This window comes from Narcine bancroftii, chromosome 4 (assembly GCF_036971445.1).
Source record: "Narcine bancroftii isolate sNarBan1 chromosome 4, sNarBan1.hap1, whole genome shotgun sequence".
Lineage (NCBI taxonomy): Eukaryota > Metazoa > Chordata > Chondrichthyes > Torpediniformes > Narcinidae > Narcine > Narcine bancroftii.
This window is the reverse complement of record NC_091472.1, coordinates 12507239-12527660: the sequence shown is the minus strand read 5'-3', so window position 1 is coordinate 12527660 and position 20422 is coordinate 12507239. Positions and strand designations below refer to the sequence as shown.

At 37.6% G+C, this 20422-nt stretch overlaps 1 protein-coding gene across 2 annotated transcripts in view; it reads left to right on the top strand.

Moving 5' to 3' along the window:
• The window catches only part of ppm1g (protein phosphatase, Mg2+/Mn2+ dependent, 1G), a 106684-nt gene that overhangs the window by 38182 nt on the left and 48080 nt on the right, over positions 1–20422 (top strand). The gene's annotated exons all lie outside the window — the stretch shown is intronic.

Genomic DNA, 20422 nt, shown 5'->3' with positions numbered 1-20422 from the left:
GCTGATGTCAGACAAATTAGGCTCTGTCCTGGGAAGAGAATTCCAAGGACTCCTGACTCACTTGGAGAAGAAATTCCTTCATCTGTCAAAATATGGTGACCATTATTTTGATTGAAACTTTTGTAACCCGATATTCTCCCCCTCCACCCCCTTTCGAGGAGGAAACATCTTATCATTAACCAGTTAATCCACCTTAAAATCTGGCATCTCAAAAAGATCACTTCTCACTCTTCTAAACGCCAATGAACAGAGTTTTAACCTGTTCAACCAACCTGATTCCTGGAACAGTAGAACTCCCATAAGAGGAGTGATTAGGTTGCCAAGGTTCGAAGCACGAGAATTGAGATCATCCAGGGGACTTGAAAGTTTTCCGTTCCATTCTTTTATAATATAAACTGTTTCACTTTCTGTAGATGCAGTCTGACTGCCTGAGTTTTATTTCTGACTTGAGTTTTACTTTGGATTTAATTTTATTCTTCAGTTCTATTGGTTTGTCTAGTACCTTTTTCTCTGGTGATTATTAATCCTCCCCTTTGCCCCTGGAGGGATGGTTAGCGCAATGCTGTTGCAGCGCTAGCTACATGGGTTTAATTCCTTTGCTAGAGTTTCCCCAATCTGTGGGTTTCCTTCAGGTGGTCTGGTTTCTTCCCATGTTTCAAAGGTATGAGGGGTTAGTAGGTTAATTGGTCACATGCAAGTTCTCGGGTTAGAAGAGCTTATTACTGTGCTGTATCTCTTAAGTTTAAAAAAAAATCTTTTGGGAGGATTTTCATGTGACAAACGACATTTGTTTAAAGTCGGTCATTTTCTTATTTTCCATTATCTCCCCTTGAATTGGCTACTCTCTGCTTCTTGGGGAGGTTATGTGATTTATAATGTTTCTTTTTAACTTTCGTAGTATAGCTAATAATTTGCCCTCTTAAATATGCTTTCAAAGCATCCCACAGTATAAAATTATTACGTACTGAATTGACATTCTCAGCCAGAAACAAAGTGATCTGCTCATTAATAAAAGTAATAAATTCTGGTTTCTTCAATAACAATGTATTGAACCTCCATCTATAAAACAATTGCACCACTTCTGGACTTACACAGGAGAAAAATAACATGGAATGGTCCGATATAACCCGACTTTTATATTCAACCTGTAATGCTCTACCTTGTAAATGTGCCGAAACCAAGAAAAAGTCTATTCTAGAAAATGAATCATGTCTAGATGAATGAAAAGAAAAGTCTTTCTCTGTAGGGTTTATTCTCCTCCAAACATCAACCAAATTCAGATCTTTCATCAAAGCTCTTATTTGTATTGCCACCTTTTGATTTCCTCATACTATTTGGAGATCTAGCCAATAAAGGATTCAAAACACAGTTAAAATCTCCCCCAACCAGAATATTAATATTGGCCTGATTTAACAATAAAAAAGCCTCCCTCATGAAGCGTTCATCATCTACATAAGGTGCATCAACATTTAACAAAGTCCATGATTCAGCAAAAATATTTACAGTTAACCATCAAAACCCTCCCAGCATTTCCCTCAACCAATTCCAATTCAAACGTAATTTCTTATGAATTAAAATCGCAACATCCCTCGCCTTAGAATTAAAAGAAGAAGAGAACACATGGCCAATCCCCTCTCCAATTTCAAATGTTCTTTTTCGGTCAAGTGTGTTTCTTGCAAGAAAGCAATATCAACTTTCATTTTTCTTATACAAGCCAAAACTCATTTGCGCTTAATTGGGTTATTCAAACCCTGGACATTAAAAGTTGCAAAATTCAAATTAGACATTTCTTAATCTAATAATATATTCCACTACCATAAAATAATGCTCCCCTTCTAATTCCCTTAATATTCTAATCCCCCAATATAAAAACTCCAAAACAAAAAGGAAGAAAAATACAATCCCAAAATAAACTACTAAAAAGTAGTCGTCCCCTAAAAATCCGGGTGTGGTAAAACCCACTAGTGGCAGGTGACTAAAGGTCTCCGTGTCATCCACCCTCCCCCCCCCCCCCAAAGTCACAAAGTACTTAGACAAAAACAGTCAACTCAGGGATTGTTCCGGGTCCTCTATATCAACTATTTTTACATTATTTCTTCGACTTTGATTTTCTAATGAATCAATCTTCTTCAATAATTCCTTCTTCTGAATCCCCCAATCCACAAAAGAATCCTCCACTTTTTCTCTATTACACTCCACTTGATTCTTACATTCAAAAAAAGCTTCTTCAGTCTTTTTAAAATGATCTTGTACGGTATCCACTGATTTTATGCATCTACTAACATCACTTTTAACTACAGTAATATCTTGCTTCATAAAAGTAATTTCTTCACACATAGTATTCATTTTGGTTTCACTTCCATAAATCCTTGAGTCATCTGAGTAGACATCTGCATTGACATTTTTTCCAAATCCTTTTGGCCCATCAGAATCATGTCCAGATTCCATCACTTCCCTTTGAGGCCTACCTTCTCTGATGTCAGTCCCCATTTCTTCCTGTGTAAATTCCAATAAAGTTGATTTCTCTTCCTCCTCAAACACAGTAGGTCCTCTTCTGGTGTGGCTGCAAGTTTGGACACCCGACGAAAGCGTGGCGACCCTGTCAGCCTGCCGTCGCTCAGGCTCCCCACAGCCCCCCACCTTATCCAATAATTCACGGACCTGCGATGCACCGCGCATGCCTGGCAGAACCACCGACCGTGTAGGTGCGTCTTCCGACGCTACACTGCAAGCCCCTGAACCACTAGGCAATGTTGTGGGCTCGCGGGTCTGTCCTCGCTCAGCCGATCTGTCCGGACTCACGGGTGCATGAGTCAGATCCGGCCGAGCTTGTCGCTGAACCGATGCCATCTTGCAGATGTGCGATTAGCACTGGCGTAATATTTAACCAAGCAGGAGTCCTCTGAGGCTTGTGGGCTCCAGTCGACGACTCCATGGCTTCAACTTGATAAGTAGGCCTCAATTCTTCAACACTTTTGTAAGGTAGTTTCTTTTGCAATTGAGCTTTTGATTTTTTTTCACGTTTGCAGCCATTTCAATCCTTCACTATTCCAAAATCTGTAGATACTATTTTTAACTACTTTTACAAGTTGTAAAGTCGGGTATTTAGAAATCTAACTGGGGGAAGGTGGAACCACATGTCTTCCCTCTATGCCATCTTGCCTCGCTCCCTCACCTATTATGTTTCTCCAGTACTATTGTAGATTGCCCTTTTTTTAAATATGGCTAAGACTAACTTATATTTTTTGCAATCGTGTTCTCAGTCATTTAGAAAGTTATCTAATTATACAGCATTTGAATGACCCTTTTGGCCCATCATGTCCATACCACTCTTTCAGACCATCAACCCTAATCCCACACCTGTATTGATGTGCAACTAAGGGGATAAAAAGATTCTGATGTCCATAATTTTATATGCCTCCTCTCATTTAGACAGAGTAAATGTGAGTAGGTTCTTTCCACTTGGATTAGGAGAGATAAATACGAAGGTGTGTGATATAATTGGTGCAGAAAATTATAATCAATTAGTCTATATCTGGAATTAATAAAGTAGCCATACTATCTGCACATAGATCTGACCAGCATTGTGGATCAATTACAATGTCCAAATCTGATTCCCATCTCTTCCTCAATGTATGTAGTCCAGATTTTGGGTTTTGATCTTGGATCAAAGCATGTATATATTTGGATGCATTCCCCTTTCGAATTAGAATTGAATTTTCTTGTCTGAGCACATTGGTAGGACCATTAATGCTCCCCACTTTTCCCTCAAAAAGGATCACAATTGGAGATAACAGAAGAATGTGTTGTTAGGTAAATTATATTTATTTTTAACTCCCTCAAAAGACATAAATTGTCTCTGTTGATCATAACAATCTTCAATGCCCTTGATACTATGTTGTTACCAGGTAGCCAAAATTCTATTACTCAGTCATGGTTATTAAACTGTTTTGAGATTGAGGCGTCTTTGAGGATAATCCCTCTTTAAACCCATAAATTATTTCATTTTATCCCAAATATAAATTATATGTTTCAATAATGGGTTATTTGTTTTCCTTTTAATTAATTTAAAATTCTATTCTGTCATCTCCTTTCCTACCATGTACAAGCCAATTATAGCCCAGGAAGGAATCACCACTTCAAAAAAAAGAGCAGCAACAAAACAAATTGTGCAGCTAAATATTTTTTTAAAAACCTGATAATTTTAACCCTCCCAATTTATAATCCTTGGTCAATTTATCCACGGAAATTCTAGAAACTTTACCTGACCAAAGGAATAAACGAATAGGCCAATTAGTAATTTAAAAAAAAATTATTAGGTGATGGGATGGGTAAGGATTGAAAAAGTCTCGGCATTATCTTCATTTTTACACAATTTACACTACCCAATTTACCCACGTATGTAGGCCCTCCTCAATTTTCCACAGCAGGAGGAGATGATTAAGCTTGCATAGATCATTTAAATTTCAATTAAATTTAATCCCCAATACTTCATATTGGATTTGATCCTATTAAACTGACTGCCATATGCAGAGACTTTCCCATAATTATCCAGTATAGTCTTAAGCAGTGCTTCTCAACCTTTTTCTTTCCACTCATATACCACTTTAAGTATTCCCATGCCGTAGGTGCTCTGATTAGTAAGGGATTGTTTAAGGTGGTTTGTGGGTGTAAAGGAAAAGTTTGAAAACCACTGTTTTAATTGTACTTAATTAAAAAAAAATTTTTTTAAAGTTTTTTCACACTGAACCATAATCAATCAAAATACATACATACAATTCCCTCTTAAATATACACAATGGCATTTTCTTCCCATTTCCCCCCCCCCCACCTTTCCTCCCACCCCCCTCCAAACCCATTTAATGTTCAACATGTACAATACAATAAAACCATTAAACAATGTCGTCACACAATGAAAATAAACAAGAAAATTGTGTCATCTACTTTTACACACTGGATCAAGTTAATTTGTCTTCTTATCATTTTAGGGGGTGGAGGTCCGAGACAAGCCCTCTCTGTTATGTTCCATGTTCGGTTCCCAAATTTGTTCAAATGATATGACTTTATTTTTTAAATTATGTTATTTTTTCCAATGGAATACATTTATTCATTTCCATGTACTATTGCTGTACTCTCAGGCTCTCTTCTGATTTCCAAGTTGACATTATACATTTTTTTGCTACAGCTAAGGCTATCATAATAAATCTTTTTAGCGCTTCATTCAGTTTGAGGCCTAATTCTTTATTTCTTATATTACTTAGAAGAAAGATCTCTGGATTTTTTGATATATTTGCTTTTTGTGATTTTATTTAATACCTGATTTAGATCTTCCCAAAACTTTTTCACTTTCTCACATGCCCAAATTGCATGTACTGTTGTTCCCATTTCCTTTTTGCAGCGAAAATATTTATCTGATAATGTTGGATCCCACTTTTTTTTTAACTTTTGAGGCGTGAAATATAACCTGTGTAACCAATTATATTGTATCATGCGTAACCTCGTGTTTATTATATCTTCATAGTTCCAGAGCATAACTTTTCCCATATTTCATTTTTTTATCTTTGTTTAAATCTTTTTCCCACTTCTGTTTGGGTTTATAGCTTATTTCATAATTTTCCTTCTCTTGCAGCTTGATGTACATGTTTGTTATAAATCTTTTTATTATCATTGTGTCTGTAATCACATATTCAAAGCTGCTTCCTTCTGGTAATCTCAGTCTGCTTCCCAATTTGTCCTTTAAGTAGGCTTTCAGTTGATGGTATGGAAACATAGTACCATGAGTTATTCCATATTTGTACTTCATTTGTTCAAATGTTAATAAATTATTTCCCAAAATACAATTTTCTATTCTTTTAATTCCTTTTCTCTTCCATTCTCCAAAGGAAAGGTTATCTATTGTGAAAGAAATTAGTTGATTTTGCGTCAATAATAATTTTGGTATTTGGTAATTTGTTTTTTTCCTTTCTAAGTGAATCATCTTCCATATATTGAGTAAATGATGCAATACTGGTGAGCTTTTATATCGTACCAGCTTTTCATCCCACTTATAAAGTATATGTTTCGGTACCTTCTCCCCTATTTTATCTAGCTCTATTTTAGTCCAGTCTGGTTTTTCCCTTGTCTGATAAAAATCTGATAAATACCTTGTTTGTACCACTCTGTTAATTTATCTAACGCTATCCTCGGTTTTCCCCCCTTTCCATAAAAATTTCCTTATTATTCTCTTTAGTTCATTGTAGAATTTCTCTGTTAAGAGAATTAGTAACGATTGAAATAAGTATTATATCCTTGGGAAGACATTCATTTTAATGCAGTTCACCCTCCCTATCAATGTTAGTGGCAATTCTTTCAAATGTTCTAAGTCTTCCTGTAATTTCTTCATTAATGGCTGATAATTTAATTTGTACAAGTGGCTTAAATTATTATCTAATCTAATACTTAGGTATCGGATTGATTGTGTTTGCCATTTAAATGGTGATTCTTTTTTAAATTCTGTGTAATCCGCATTACTCATTGGCATTGCTTCACTTTTATTTGCGTTGATCTCGTACCCCGATAATTCTCCATATTCCTTCAATTTCTTATGTAGTTCTATCAGGTTCTGTTAAGTATACTATGATGTCATCTGCAAATAAACTGATTTTGTACTCCTTCTCCTTTATTTTTATCCCTTTTATTTTCTGTTCTTATCAGTTCTGTCAATGGTTCTATTACTAAAGTGAACAGTGCGGGAGATGGTGGAGATCCCTGCCTAGTTGACCTACTTAATTTAAATTGGTTCAATACATATCCATTTACTGTCACCTTCACCAGTGGTCCATTATTATAATGCATTAATCCAATTAACATATTTTTCTGGTAGGTTGAACCTCTGTAATACTTTGAATAAATAATTCCATTCTACCCTATCAAAGGCTTTTTCTGCATCTAAAGCAACAGCCACTGTTGGTATCTTATTTCCTTGAACTGCATGAATTAAATTAATGAACTTAAAGACGTTATCTGCTGTTCGTCTTTTCTTAATAAATCCAGTTTGATTTAGTTTTACTATTTTTGGTCCACAGTCGGCCAATCTGTTTGCTAATAGTTTTGCTATTATCTTATAATCTGAATTAGTAGATATTGGTCAATATGATGCTGGTGTTAGTGGATCCTTCCCCGTCTTTGGTATTACTGTAATTGTTACTGTTTTACATGAATCTGGCAAGTTTTGTGTTTCTTCTAGTTCATTACTTGCAGGAGAGGAGGAATTAATAATTCTTTAAATGTTTTATAGAATTCTATTGGGAATCCATCCTGTCCAGGCATTTTATTGTTCGACAACTTTTTTTAATATATCCTGTATTTCCTCTATTTCAAATGGTTTTATCAACTTGTTTTGCGCCTCTTCTTGCAAGTTTGGCAATTCAATTTTAGCTAAAAACTCTTCTATTTTGTCTTCTTTACCCTCATACTCAGTTTGATATAATTGTTCATAAAATTCCTTAAAGTTCTCATTAATCTCCATTGGATTATATGTAATTTGTTTGTCCTTTTTCCTTGATGCCAATACAGTTCTTTTAGCTTGTTCAGTTTTAAGTTGCCAGGCTAATATTTTGTGCATTTTTACTGCTTGCTCGTAATACTTTTGCTTTATTTTCATTGTGTTCTTCTCCACTTTGTACGTTTGTAATGTTTCGTATTTTATTTTTTTGTCCACCAATTCTCTTTTTTGTTATATCATCCCTTGTTGCTATTTCTTTTTCTGTACTTACTGTCTCCCTTTCCAACTGTGCTATTTCCCGATTGTCGTCCTTTTTCATCTTAGTTACATAACTTATTATCTGCCCTCTAATGAAGGCTTTCATTGCATCCCATAATATAAATTTGTCTTTCACTGATTCTGTATTTATTTCAAAATACATTTTAATTTGTCGCTCAATGAATTCTCTAAATTCCTGTCTTTTAAGTAGCATGGAGTTTAATCTCCATCTATATGTTCTTGGTGGGATGTTCTCCAGTTCTATTGCTAATAACAGGGGTGAATGATCAGATAGCAATCTAGCTTTATATTCAGTTTTCCTAACTCTCCCTTGAATATGGGCCAACAACAAAAACATATCAATCCTTGAGTATATTTTATGCCTACTTGAATAATATGGTATTCCTTTTCTCTTGGGTGCTGGCTCCTCCATATATGCATAAGTTTCATTTCCTGCATTGATTTAACCATAAATTTGGCCATTTTATTCTTTTTGCTAGTCTTTTGTCCAGTTTTATCCAACATTGGATCCAAATTAAGGTTAAAATCCCCTCCTATCAATATATTCCCCTGCGTATCTACAATTGTCAAAAAAATATCTTGCGTAAACTTTTGATTCTCTTCATTAGGTGCATATATATCTTGATCAAATTCCAAAATTCTGAATATATCTAACACTTTATCATTACATACCTCCCTGCTGGATCTATTATTTCCTCCTCTATTTTGATTGGTAAATTTTTATTGGTTAATATAGCTACACCTCTGGCTTTTGAATTTATATGATGCTACTACTACGTGCCCTACCCAGTCTCTCCTTAATTAATTATGTTCCACTTCAGTTAGATGCGTTTCCTTCACAAGTGCTATATCTATTTTTTTTTTTCAGTATATTAATAGCCTCTTCCTTTTAATTTGGTTTTGTATTCCATTAATATTTATAGTCATATAGTTCAACATGGCCATCTCATACCCTGTTTACACCTAATTTCTGCTTCCTCACCACCACCTTCCCCCTTTACCCCATTTTCATCTCTCAGTTTTCTCTTTTTGAACTCAATGTATGACAACACTTCTAAAACATAAAATACTTCAACAACTCCCACATCTAAAATTCCCTTAACCCCAAGTGACCCCCCCCCCCCCCCCATCTCTTGAGTTGCCCCTTGTCCCTTGCCAGGCAACCACAACTCCCCTCTCCATTTGGATTACGAACTCGCTCACAAGCGTCAAATGATTTTGGAGTGACTGTTATTCTCTCCCACCCAACCCCCTCCAGAAAAGACTTTTATCTTCACGTTTAACAAAGCTCACCCTCTTTTTTTCCCCTTACTTCCCTTTTCTTTCCCTTCTTTAGTTATTACTTATACATTATTTTTACATCTTTATATGTAGTTTGCCATCGTTCTTCATTCTTATTACATCTCTTCATCTCTCCTTCTGTCCTGCAGGCATTCTGCAAATTCTCGTGCTTTCTCTGGATCCGAGAACAGTCAGTTTTGCTCCCCCAGGATAAATATTTTAAGCACAGCTGGATATCTTAACATAAATTTATAGCCTTTTTTCCATAGGATCGATTTTGCTGCGTTAAACTCCTTCCTCCTCTTTAGGAGTTCAAAACTTAAGTCTGGGTAAAAAAAAAAATGTTTTTTGACCCTTGTATTCCGATGGTTTTTTTGTCTTCTCTAATTTTATTCCTTGCCCTCTCCAGTATATTTTCTCTTGTCATGTATCTCAGAAAATTTACTAAAACGGATGTTGGTTTTTGTTGTGGCTGTGGTTTCGGGGCTAGTGTTCTGTGTGCCCTTTCTATTTCCATTCCTTCCTGTATTTCTGGCATTCCCAGGACCTTTGGGATTCATTCTTTTATAAATTCTTTCATATTTGTGCCTTCTTCATCTTCCTTCAGGCCCACTATCTTTGTTGTTTCGCCTACTATCGTTTTCCATTATATCAATCTTCTGCGCTAACAACTCTTGTGACTCTTTAAATTCTTTTGTCACTGTCTTCCAATTTTCTTCTAAGTCATTCACTTTCATTTCTAGAGCCATATCTCGTTCTTCCACATTTTCTAATCTTTTCTGTATTTCTGTCATGACCAGCTCTATTCTACTCACTTTTTCTTCAGTACTTTTCATTTCACTAAATTCTAATGTCAACCATTCTTTTAATGCTTTCATCTGTTCTTGAAAATTTTTAAAATCTATATACTGTCCATCTATTTTACCTTCTATTCCTCTGTGCAGAGTTTGGTCTTCTTCCTCTTCTGTGTCTGCACCTGTGTTTGTGTCTTCTACTTCTCTTCCTTGTATCTGTGTCTCTTCTGGCTTTCTTGTTGAGCTTCTTGCCTCAGTTTGGTGGGTGTTTTTTTGCATGGCTTCTTTATGTTGGTCCTCTTCTTCTGGGCTAGTCATCTGTTGGGCCTCCTGTTGCTGTTCTTCTTTCCTATCACTCCTTTTCTTGTCACTTTCCTCTTCTTCCAGCTGAGAGCCCTGCTGTCGGGCATCTCTTAGCTGGTCGCGCTGAGTTAGTTCGCTCCTCAGCTGGCATCCCCTCCCGTCGGTGTTTTGTTTTTCCTTAGTGTGCTCATTGCGCACTTCTGTTTGGCTCAGAGAGCCATTTTTGCAGTCCAGCGGTCGGGAGGTCGCAACTCTGCGGCGTCGTCACCAACCTCGGGGAGTGGGCTCTTTTCTCCACAACGGCTCCTTGTTTCTTCATGCAGGTAAGGCCTTCTCCTTTCTCTTCCAGCGTCTTTTCTTTTTTTCCTGTTGTTTTTGCTTTTTCCTTCTTGGGTGCCATTTTCTTTCTTTTCTCCACAACTTTATCTTTTATTTGTTGTGCTTTGTGTTTCTTGAACTTCGTGTTTTCTTCATTTTATTTCTTCTTTTCTGGAGAGGGCTGGTATTCTCCTACTGGCCACTACTCCATCACGTGACTCCTCAATTGTACTTAATTGACTCGTTATGTGCATGGTTTCATAACTCCAAAGGAAATGGGCCACTGACAATTTTTCTCAAGCAAAATATTTCAGTAGCAATTTGGTCTAGAGCAGTGATTCTCAACCTTCCCTTCCCACCTACACAACACCTTAAGCAATCCCTTACTAATCACAGAGCATTGATGGCATAGAGAAGACTTAAAGTGGTGAGTGGAAAGAAAAATGTTGGGATCTACTGTTCTAGAGGTATTCCCTATTATGAATCATATACTCGACTTTAAGCCCGAAGAGTTGGGAAGCATTTGGATCCTTCAGCGGTTAAAAGCTGAGATCTGTACAGTTGTGATTAATTAAAATTATTTAAAATATCAAAATATTCACGGGTGTTTGGTGGCATCGGCATCAGGAGCTCTGATGAGCGAGTGGTCAGTGCAAGGATCTGCAGTCAGGAGCTCAGATGCGTGGGTGGCCTGGGAGAGGACCCACAGTTGGGACCTCAGGCGTCTGGGCAGCCAAGGAGAGGACCCGCGGTCGGGAGCTTGGATGCGCCAGCAGCTGGGGAAACCATTACTGTGTCGCATATCGTAAGTGCGGGAAAACATCTGAACTTAAAATTGAAGGTACAGATTCTGACCATCATATCTTCAAGATATTCAAAGTCAGAACATCATAAGTTGGGGTCTATCTGTAGATAATATAACCCCATAGACAGTAGTTAAACTGTAGAACAGGGCATAAATTAAGAAATAATGGGAAACTGCAAGATAGTGCAATAATCAGGATGACTTTAACCTTTAGAAAGATTGAACATGTCAAATTGACAAAAGCTGGTGGGTAGGTCCTGTCCAAGAACAATACATTGTGAAAACAACCAGGAAATGAGCTATTTGAAATGTGCTAATATTTAACATGTCAGGATTAATGTCTCAAAGTGAAAGATTCTCTGAATGGTGATCATACTTGAAAATTCATATGTATGATACTTGTTCCTGAAACTATTAATGTAACTGCTGAGGTATGATGATACAACATAGAGATAGATATTTAAGGAAATCTCAAATAGTCCTTTAGAATTGAAGATGACATTTCCACTTAGTGTTTTGGATTCGGTGTGGCTAATGAGAGAACCATAGACTCTTCCATACAAGGGGCAAACGGAGGTGTAATTTGCAAGTAGGTTTACTATTTCTGCCCTTGTTCAGGTAATTTTGTGTCCTACCGATGCTGTGGAGGAAAGATTTTCAATGCTATCCTGAAGGATTCTTCGTCACCTTTTTTTAATATTTTATTTATAAATTTTAAACCACAGTATTAATTACATTACATTAAATTCAAAAATTATTCAGATTATACATGTGTGTGTATGTGTCTAAAAGAAACCACCCCACTCCCCCTTCCCCCTTCCCTCCTCCAAAACCCATAAAAAGAAAGGAAAATAAGAAAAAAGAGATCGAGCATAGAAGGACCGGAGAATACCAAGGGAATAAAGCATTTATAACATAAATTCTAATATTGGAGGTTACCAAGAAGTGAGGTCTTCAGAGAGTTTATCAAATGTACAAACCCACACTTTGTAAATATGGGTGCATATTTTCCAAAACAAGTATTTATTTTGTAAACTACATAATCTTCTCTAGTGGTATACAGCTATGAAGTTCTGTGTCCCATATTTCTATACCTATATCTATATCTGACTTCCATAATATTGCTATGCATTTCCTAGAAACTGCTCTAGCAATTTGCACAAATTCAATTTGTTTTATAGTTAATTTCAATTTAGGTCTTATAGCCTTAATATTATACAATAAAAATAACATTGGATCCTGTGGGAACTTGACCCCCGTAATCCATTCCAAAAAATTACTGACTTCCATCCAAAAATGTCTGATTTTAGGACATTGCCAATTAGAATGCAAAAAAGTTCCAATCTCACGTCCACACCTAAAACATAAATCTAACATAGCAGGATTTAATATATTTAATTTTTGTGGAGTCAAATATAATTAATGCAAAAGATTATATTGAACTAACCTGTATCTTACGTTTGATTTTTGTCATATTCTTGCATAATTCCATCCAATCTTTTTCATTTATTATGTCTATTTAAATCTACTTCCCATCTTAATCTTGATTTATGCACCCCTATTTTGGGGGCTTTACTTTGAAGTAAATTATACATTACAAAAATAAATTTATTTACATTACTATTACAAATCAGTAATTCCAATTCACCTTGACAAGGTAATATCAAACTCTGATCTATTTTACGAGACAGAAGGCTTTAACTTGGTAATAACAAAATAAAGTATTGTTAGGAACATTAAATTTATTTTTCATTCATTCAAATGTTATAAATCTCCCATTCTCAAATCTGCATCCAAATCCTCAAAAATTTATTATCCATTGAAAATGGAATGTCTATTTTGACCGGGGCATTTTTTGAGATATTAAACCTTTCATACCTATTACACTCTCAATATTATTCCATAATTCAATTAGATGTTTCAAAATAGGTGTTTCCCTATTTCCTACCAACAATTTATAATTCCATTTGTAGATAAAATCCTGTAAATTTATTTCTATCTACTTTTAACTAGATTAAGTTGCCAAGGTTGTCCTCTATCACCAGCTTTGTTTATTTTAGCAATAGAACCCTTAGCGGAGCTTGTTAGACAAGATCCTAAGATTAAAGTTATAAAGGTTAATCAGGAGGAATATAAAATTAATTTATTTGCTGATGTTTTGGTTTATTTGACTGATACAATAAATTCTTTGTCCTAATTACATGCAAGGTTGGAAGAATATGGGAAAATTTCTGGATATAAAATTAATTGTGAGAAAAGTGAAATTATGGCTTTAGTTAGGGGTGATTATACTAATTGTAAAATGGTTACTAAATTTAGGTGGCTAGATACAGGTAATAAATATTTAGGTATTTGGGTTGATGATGATTAAAAAAATTTATATAAATTAAATTATTTGTCTTAATAAAATTGTTGAAGATTTGAAATGGTGGACTACCCCACCATTACTGTTGTAGGTAGGGTAAATTGTGTTAAAATGAATATTTTTCCAAGAATTCAATATCTTTTTCAGTCGATCCCTATCTCAATTCCTCAAAAAAAAATTAAGGCTTTAAATACAAGTGTTTATGAAAAGGAAAAATGGCATGGATTTCTTTGTGGGGGAAAATTGACGGAAGTTTGAACTGGGGGTGACTTGCAACTTTCCCATTTTAAAAATGACTATAAAGCTACTCATTTGAGATTTATTAATGCACTGTTTAGTTTAGATAAAATCCCTGCTTAGGTTAATATAGAATTTCATAAGATAGGATTCTTCTTCACCTTTGAGTGGAGATGGGTCATGGTTTTCTTCAACTAGCAGGGTTGTTGCACATTTTCATGAAGACCTCAAATACCTTTTCCCAGGCCAGAGCTCCAAATGGAGTGCCCATTTCAATGCCTGGTGTGCAAACAATTTGACTAACTTAACTGCTCATCAGTGCCAGTGATGTTGGTTTGGAAGCAATGTCATTTCTTCTCTTATCTTCAAAGGGATTTGGAAGATTTTAACAGCACTTCCACCCCCACCCCTCAATTTAAGTTACAGAGCATATGAAAGGGCAGATCACTACTGCACTGGATCATGAGCACATCAGGTCTGAGGTCTTGATCTTCAAAAGTTTTTTTTTCTGTAATGGGTGCTTTCATTGGATAGAGGAGTGGTTCAAGTTTGACAGTCAAAAGACATCGTGGTACGGTGGTAGAAGCTTTCATTTTGCAGATGTTCAGAGCCATTATCTCACATTCTTCAATGAGAGCTGAATATGTAGGTTGGCTTCTGCTTGTATCTGTCAACATCAGGCCAGCCTTTCTGCCACTCCTGATTAATAAGTGTCAAGGCCACATGTGAACTCAAACAACACTTCAGGACCAACTCATCCTCACTGAAATCCTGAATCAAGATTCAGGATTCCTTTGTTGTCATGTAATAAAACAGGTATAATATAATAAATTTGCTTTAGTCTGCCCTAAGGCAGACAGACACATTACCAGCAGAAACTGCTGGGTGCCTCTTACAGTCAGAGAAAGAAACAAAAGGGTCCCTTCTGAGTCACTGAGTGTCTGTGAATTTGCTTCCAGTGCTCCCACATGATAAAGATTTCAGTCCAATCTATCGGCAATCCAAGCTACATATCCAAACCTCTGATATGATCTGGAAACCTTCAGCACCCTCAAGTCACTAACAACTCGACACCTGTGTGTTGTTCAGCCACAAAGCCCCTTACTGGTCTGCTGTGGTCACCATCCTGTGGGATTCTCCTCTGCTTTTCATTCTGAGATATGAGGTCATCACCCTGTTTTCTGGTGTTCTGTGCAAGCCCCCTGTTTCTCTGGAGTCTGCAACCTCTTGAGGCTGTGGCCATCTTGGACCAGACCCCACGGCTGTGGGATTTTAAAATAACCATCATCGGCTCCTTTAACAGACTATTTAAAGCCTGCACAGTGTCGTCAGTAGTTGAACTAGGCAGTAGAACCTGATGCCTCATCTCTCCTCTCTCTTAAATTTTGACATACAGCAGAGTAACTGGCCATTTCAGCCCATGAGTCCGTGCCACCCAATTTGCATCCAATTAATTTGCACCCCCTGGTACATTTCGAACGGTGGAAGGAAACCAGAGCACCAGGGGAAAACCCACATGGATACAGAGAGAACGTACCAACTCCTTACAGACAGTGCAGGATTCAAACCCGGTCCCGATTGCTAGTGCTCTAAAGGCATTGTGCTCACCGCTACGCCAGCAGTGCCACCATTTTTCTTGGCTGCAATGAGCTTTAGTCATGAATCCACAATCTCAGTGCTTGCATCTGGGGAAAAGAATGATATTCCAGAGGGTCTCAAACCTGCTCTGTTCATGGTTGTGTAAGGGTGGGCAAGGATAGCATCACTAAACTGGCCTTTCTTGACCTCACCAAAGCCTTTGACACTTGTTATTTTTGAGGAATTGTTGAACACCAGGTACAAATGACAATTCAATTGAATTCTTCTACCTGTGACTTGATGGCATGAAATCTTTGACATTAACCAAGGGAGCTACAAGAACTATTTCTCAGCTTTAACAAGTCTGTGTAATTGCCCCAACATTCTTCTCAATCTTTCTTGCTGCAATACCTCCCACTGGAGTGGAGCCAAAGCTCAGAACTAATGGATAATTGTTCAACTAACAGTGAGTTCAGAACAAGTATTGGCCAAGCCTTAATTGTCAATCAGATGATTTAAGGAAATATTTCATTATTCCAAGTCATCATTGAGGAATAAAGACCAACAGAACTTCGATCCAACGGTGGCTGGTTAAGATTTGGAAAAACTGGAAGAAAAGGCACAGAAAGTTGCAAAGATCCACAAGTGGTAGAATCTTTTCATTTCCATTGCCTTGAATGCACCAGCTCAGCTTTTGGTCATCTGAGGATATGGGCATTTGAAGATGAAGACTTCAAACGCAGTTCAAAACTCATCAGGCGGTTGTGATCCTCTAAATGGTTAGATTCTGAATTACAGTTGGTACTTTAAGATACTGCAAGGATGCACCAAAGCTGTTTCAACAATATGTTCCAAACTCAGTGGAAGAAGTGAACCAATTCTAGTGTCCTCTCCAATCTAGATGCATCAATTACACAGTCAGCTTCATTGAATAGGCATGACAGACATTATGCACAGAGCTCTTTCACTGTACCAACTTATCAAATGGCCAGATGAAAGAATCAAAACTATTTCAAAATTACACATCCCACCTTACTCTGGAATCCCCAACGCTAGAGCTCAAAAACTGAGAATTCTGGATGGTGCCAAATACCTTGTATTCATAAATCAGCCCACAAAATCCATTTGTAAATGGCAGAAGGAATACACTCCTAAACTACCCACCCTATCAGGCACCCTTCCCTCACCTACAGAAGAGACAGAAGTTGCCATGTTGGTCATGGTCATTCAGAACCCACAAAAATCAAGAGTGGAGCAAGGCATCCTCAAATCTCAAGGTTTGACAAAAAGACACGGACAGGCCAAGAGACTGGAAATTTTTAAAGAAAATTATGACCTCAAAAGGGAAAAAAAAAGTTGGCAGAGAACATGTGCAGCACATAATGAGGTATTAAGAAATATTGATGAATAGAGGAGCCTTGGGGTTTAAGTCCACAGTTTCCTGGAGCAGGTAGTGAAAAAGGTATTTGGTGTGTTTGTATTCATAGTGCCTGGAATTGAATACAAGAGCTGGAATGTCATGTTACACCTGTATAAAACATCGATTAGACCACACTTGGAATACTGAGTATAGTTCTGTTTCTATGCCACAAGCAGGATGTGGTAGTAATTAAGAGTACAGAAGAGATTCACCAGGAATGAGCCTGAAATGGAGGGTTACACTTGTAAGGAGAGGTTTAGATAGGCTGTTTATTCTCATTGCAACAATTGGAAGACTGATGGGATGGCCCACTAGAAGTTTCTAAAGTTATGAAGGATGCCAATAAGTCGGTACGAAATATTTTTCAAGAGCAGGGATGTCTAGAACTAAAGGGCACAAGTTTAAGGTGAAGGAGAAATTTAAAGGAGATCAGAGGGTATTTTTCCACACTGGCAGGGGTGAATATTTGAAACGAGCAGCTAGAGAAGATGGTGGAAGCAGGTACCATCAAGATGTTTAGACAGATATTCAGAAAGGAAAAGCATAGAGCAACATGTACCAAATGCAAGCACATGGGATTAATGCAGAGGGGCATCACATTAATCCCATTCCACTGTAGGCATTAACGTGGAGTGAAAGACAATATACAAAAGTGCTGGAGAGCATCTTTGGGAAGCAAAGATGCATAACTAACACTTAGGGTCTAACACATTCGTCGAGGTATAACCAGAAAGCAGGCAATGCACGAATAAAAAAAATAGTTGGGGGGGGGGGGGAGGAGCTATTTCTTGGCTATATGATTCCGTAGCATTCTCTACAATATCACTTGGAATGGAAGATAGATATGGGGAGAGACTGATCAGACAAATTATTCTTCCCTGGAGCAAGGGTGTCTGGGAGGGGGAGTGAAATAGAACCCTACAGCACAGAAAACAGGCCATTTGGCCCTTCTAGTCTGTGCCAAAATATCATTCTGCTAGCCCCACTGACCAGCACCCTTTCCATAACCCATCCATATATCTATCCAATTTAGTCTCAAATTCCTGGGTGTCAACATCTCCGAGAATCTGTCCTGGAGCCTCCACATTGATGTAATCAAAAAGAAGGCTCGCCAGCAGCTGTACTTTGTGAGGGGTCTGAGGAGATTCGGTAAGTCACCGAAGACTCTTGTAAACTTCTACAAGTGTACCGTGGAGACCATTTTAAGTTGGTTGCATTACTGCCTGGTATGGAAGCACCAACTCTCAGGACAAGAATAAACTCCAGAGGGTTGTTAACTTTGCCTGCAACATCACAGGCACCAGACCACTCCATCGAGGACATCTACGCGAGGTGCTGTCTTTAAAAAAAAACACAGCCTCTATCCTCAAGGACCCTAACCCCCCCCAGGCCATGTCCTCTTCACTCTGCTACCTTCGGGGGAAAAAGTACAGGAGCCTAAAATCGAGCACTCAGTGGCACAAGGACAGCTTCTTCCCCGCTGCCATCAACTCCTGAATGACCAATAAACCAAAGACGCTGCCTTACTTTTTGTGCATTTTTTAAAAAAACTTTTTTTTACAGTATTGTCATAAGATGGTTATAATATGTATGTTTGCACTACAAGGCTGCAGTAAAAACACGGAATTTCATTACTTGTTCATGACAATAAATCCCAATTCTGAAAACCTAAGAGTGAGCCCATATTTTCCATGTCAGATGGCAGCTCGTACCACACTCCCACCACTCTGAGTAAAGTTCCCCCTATTGTTCCCCAAAACCTTTCCCCTTTCACTCTAAAGCCAAGTGCTCTCGTATCTCTTTGTTAATATTTGATTTGAGAAAACAGAGCATATAGTACTCAATTAATATAACAATAATACATATGAATGTTTTCCTATGATTTTATATTCAAAGATCTGGGGAAAAAATAAAAAGGAATGGAGAGTCCCTCAGCTCCCCTCCCCCGATTTGAAAGAAAAAAGGAACAGACACCAGAGAATAGAGGGAGATAAAAAGAAAGAAAAGAAAAAGCAACAGGAACAAGGCTCGACATCTCAGAGTAGCATAATTTTACAAGTATTAATATCTAACAAGGAATATACTAATTGACAAATATCAAAATAAATTATACAAACTGGGCATTTAAGTAATCTAAATAAGGTTGCCAAATTGCGACGAATGTACTACATACCTAAGTATTCTTAAGGGGAATACAACTTTGCAGTTTCATGTTCCAATGATCAATGTGAAGTAGGGAATCGGATTTCCATGTTGCTGCTATACATTTCCTGGCCGTTAACAATGCAATTTTAATAAGTTTAGATTTGCTTCTGGAGAAGTTAACTTTTATAACTGCCAAATTCCACAGAAGAAACATTTCCGGGTCTAGCGGGAAGTTCACCCCCACAATTTTTGTCAATACTACCCCCATTTCTAACCAGAAGGGTATTAATTTTGTGCATAACCAGGTGGAATGTATAAAGGTTCCAACATCTATAACCACACCTAAAACACCAGCTGTCAGACAGGATCTGGACATAAAGGGGCTTAAAGTGGATCAGGAAAAATATAAAACAAATTTATTTGCTGATGACATATTAACATGATTGACTGAGCTGGCTAGCTCTCTGGTTAGACTTAAGACCAGTGGTTCTCAACCTTTTTCTTTCCACTCACATAAGTCTGCTGGCTGACTAAGTAATCCTTATTCCACCAGTGTTCTGTGATTTGTAAAGGATTTCTTAAGGACATATGTGAGTGCAAAGGGAAGGTTGAGAACCACTGCTCAAGACTCTTGTTATTGAAATGTTTTGCTTGAGAAAAATTGTCATTGTCCATTTCCTTTGGAGTTTTGAAACTGCACATAACGAGTCAATGAGGGACGATTAAAACTGAGGCTTTCAAACTTTTTCTTCCCACCCACATCCTACCCTAAGCAATCCCTTACTAATCACAGAACACTTATGGCATAGGGAATACTTAAAGTGGTATATGAGTGGAAAGAAAAAGGTTGAGAACTACTGCTTTAGATGACCCCCTGCAGATTCACAAGTGAAGTGTTGCTGCACTTGGAATGACTGTTTGCAGACATGTGTGACGGTGAGGGAGGAGGTGTGGATGCAAGTGTAGCACTTCCTGCAGGCACAGGGTTAAGATGCCAAGGGGACGATTGGTGGGAAGGAAGGAGTGATCAAGGGAGTCGCGAAGCAAATGGTCCCTGTGGAAAGCAGACAGGAGATGAGAGGGGAAAATGTGTCTGCTGGCTGAAATGGCAGATGTTATTTTGGATGCAAATGCTAGTGGGATGATGGGTTAGGACAAGAGGAATTCTGTTCTTGTTGTATGTGGGGGTGGAGGGAGCCAGGCAGATGTGTGGGTAATGGATGACGTGAGTGAGGACTGAGTTGATGAAAGTAGAGGGGAAGCCACGTCTTTAAAAGAGGGACATCTTGCCTGGGAGCAGATGCAACGGATACAGGAATTGCAAGAAAGAAATAGAATTCTTACAAGGGTTAAGGTGTGAAGAGGTGTCTTCGAGGAAGCTGTAGAAATTGGTGGGTTTGTAGAAAATGCCTTT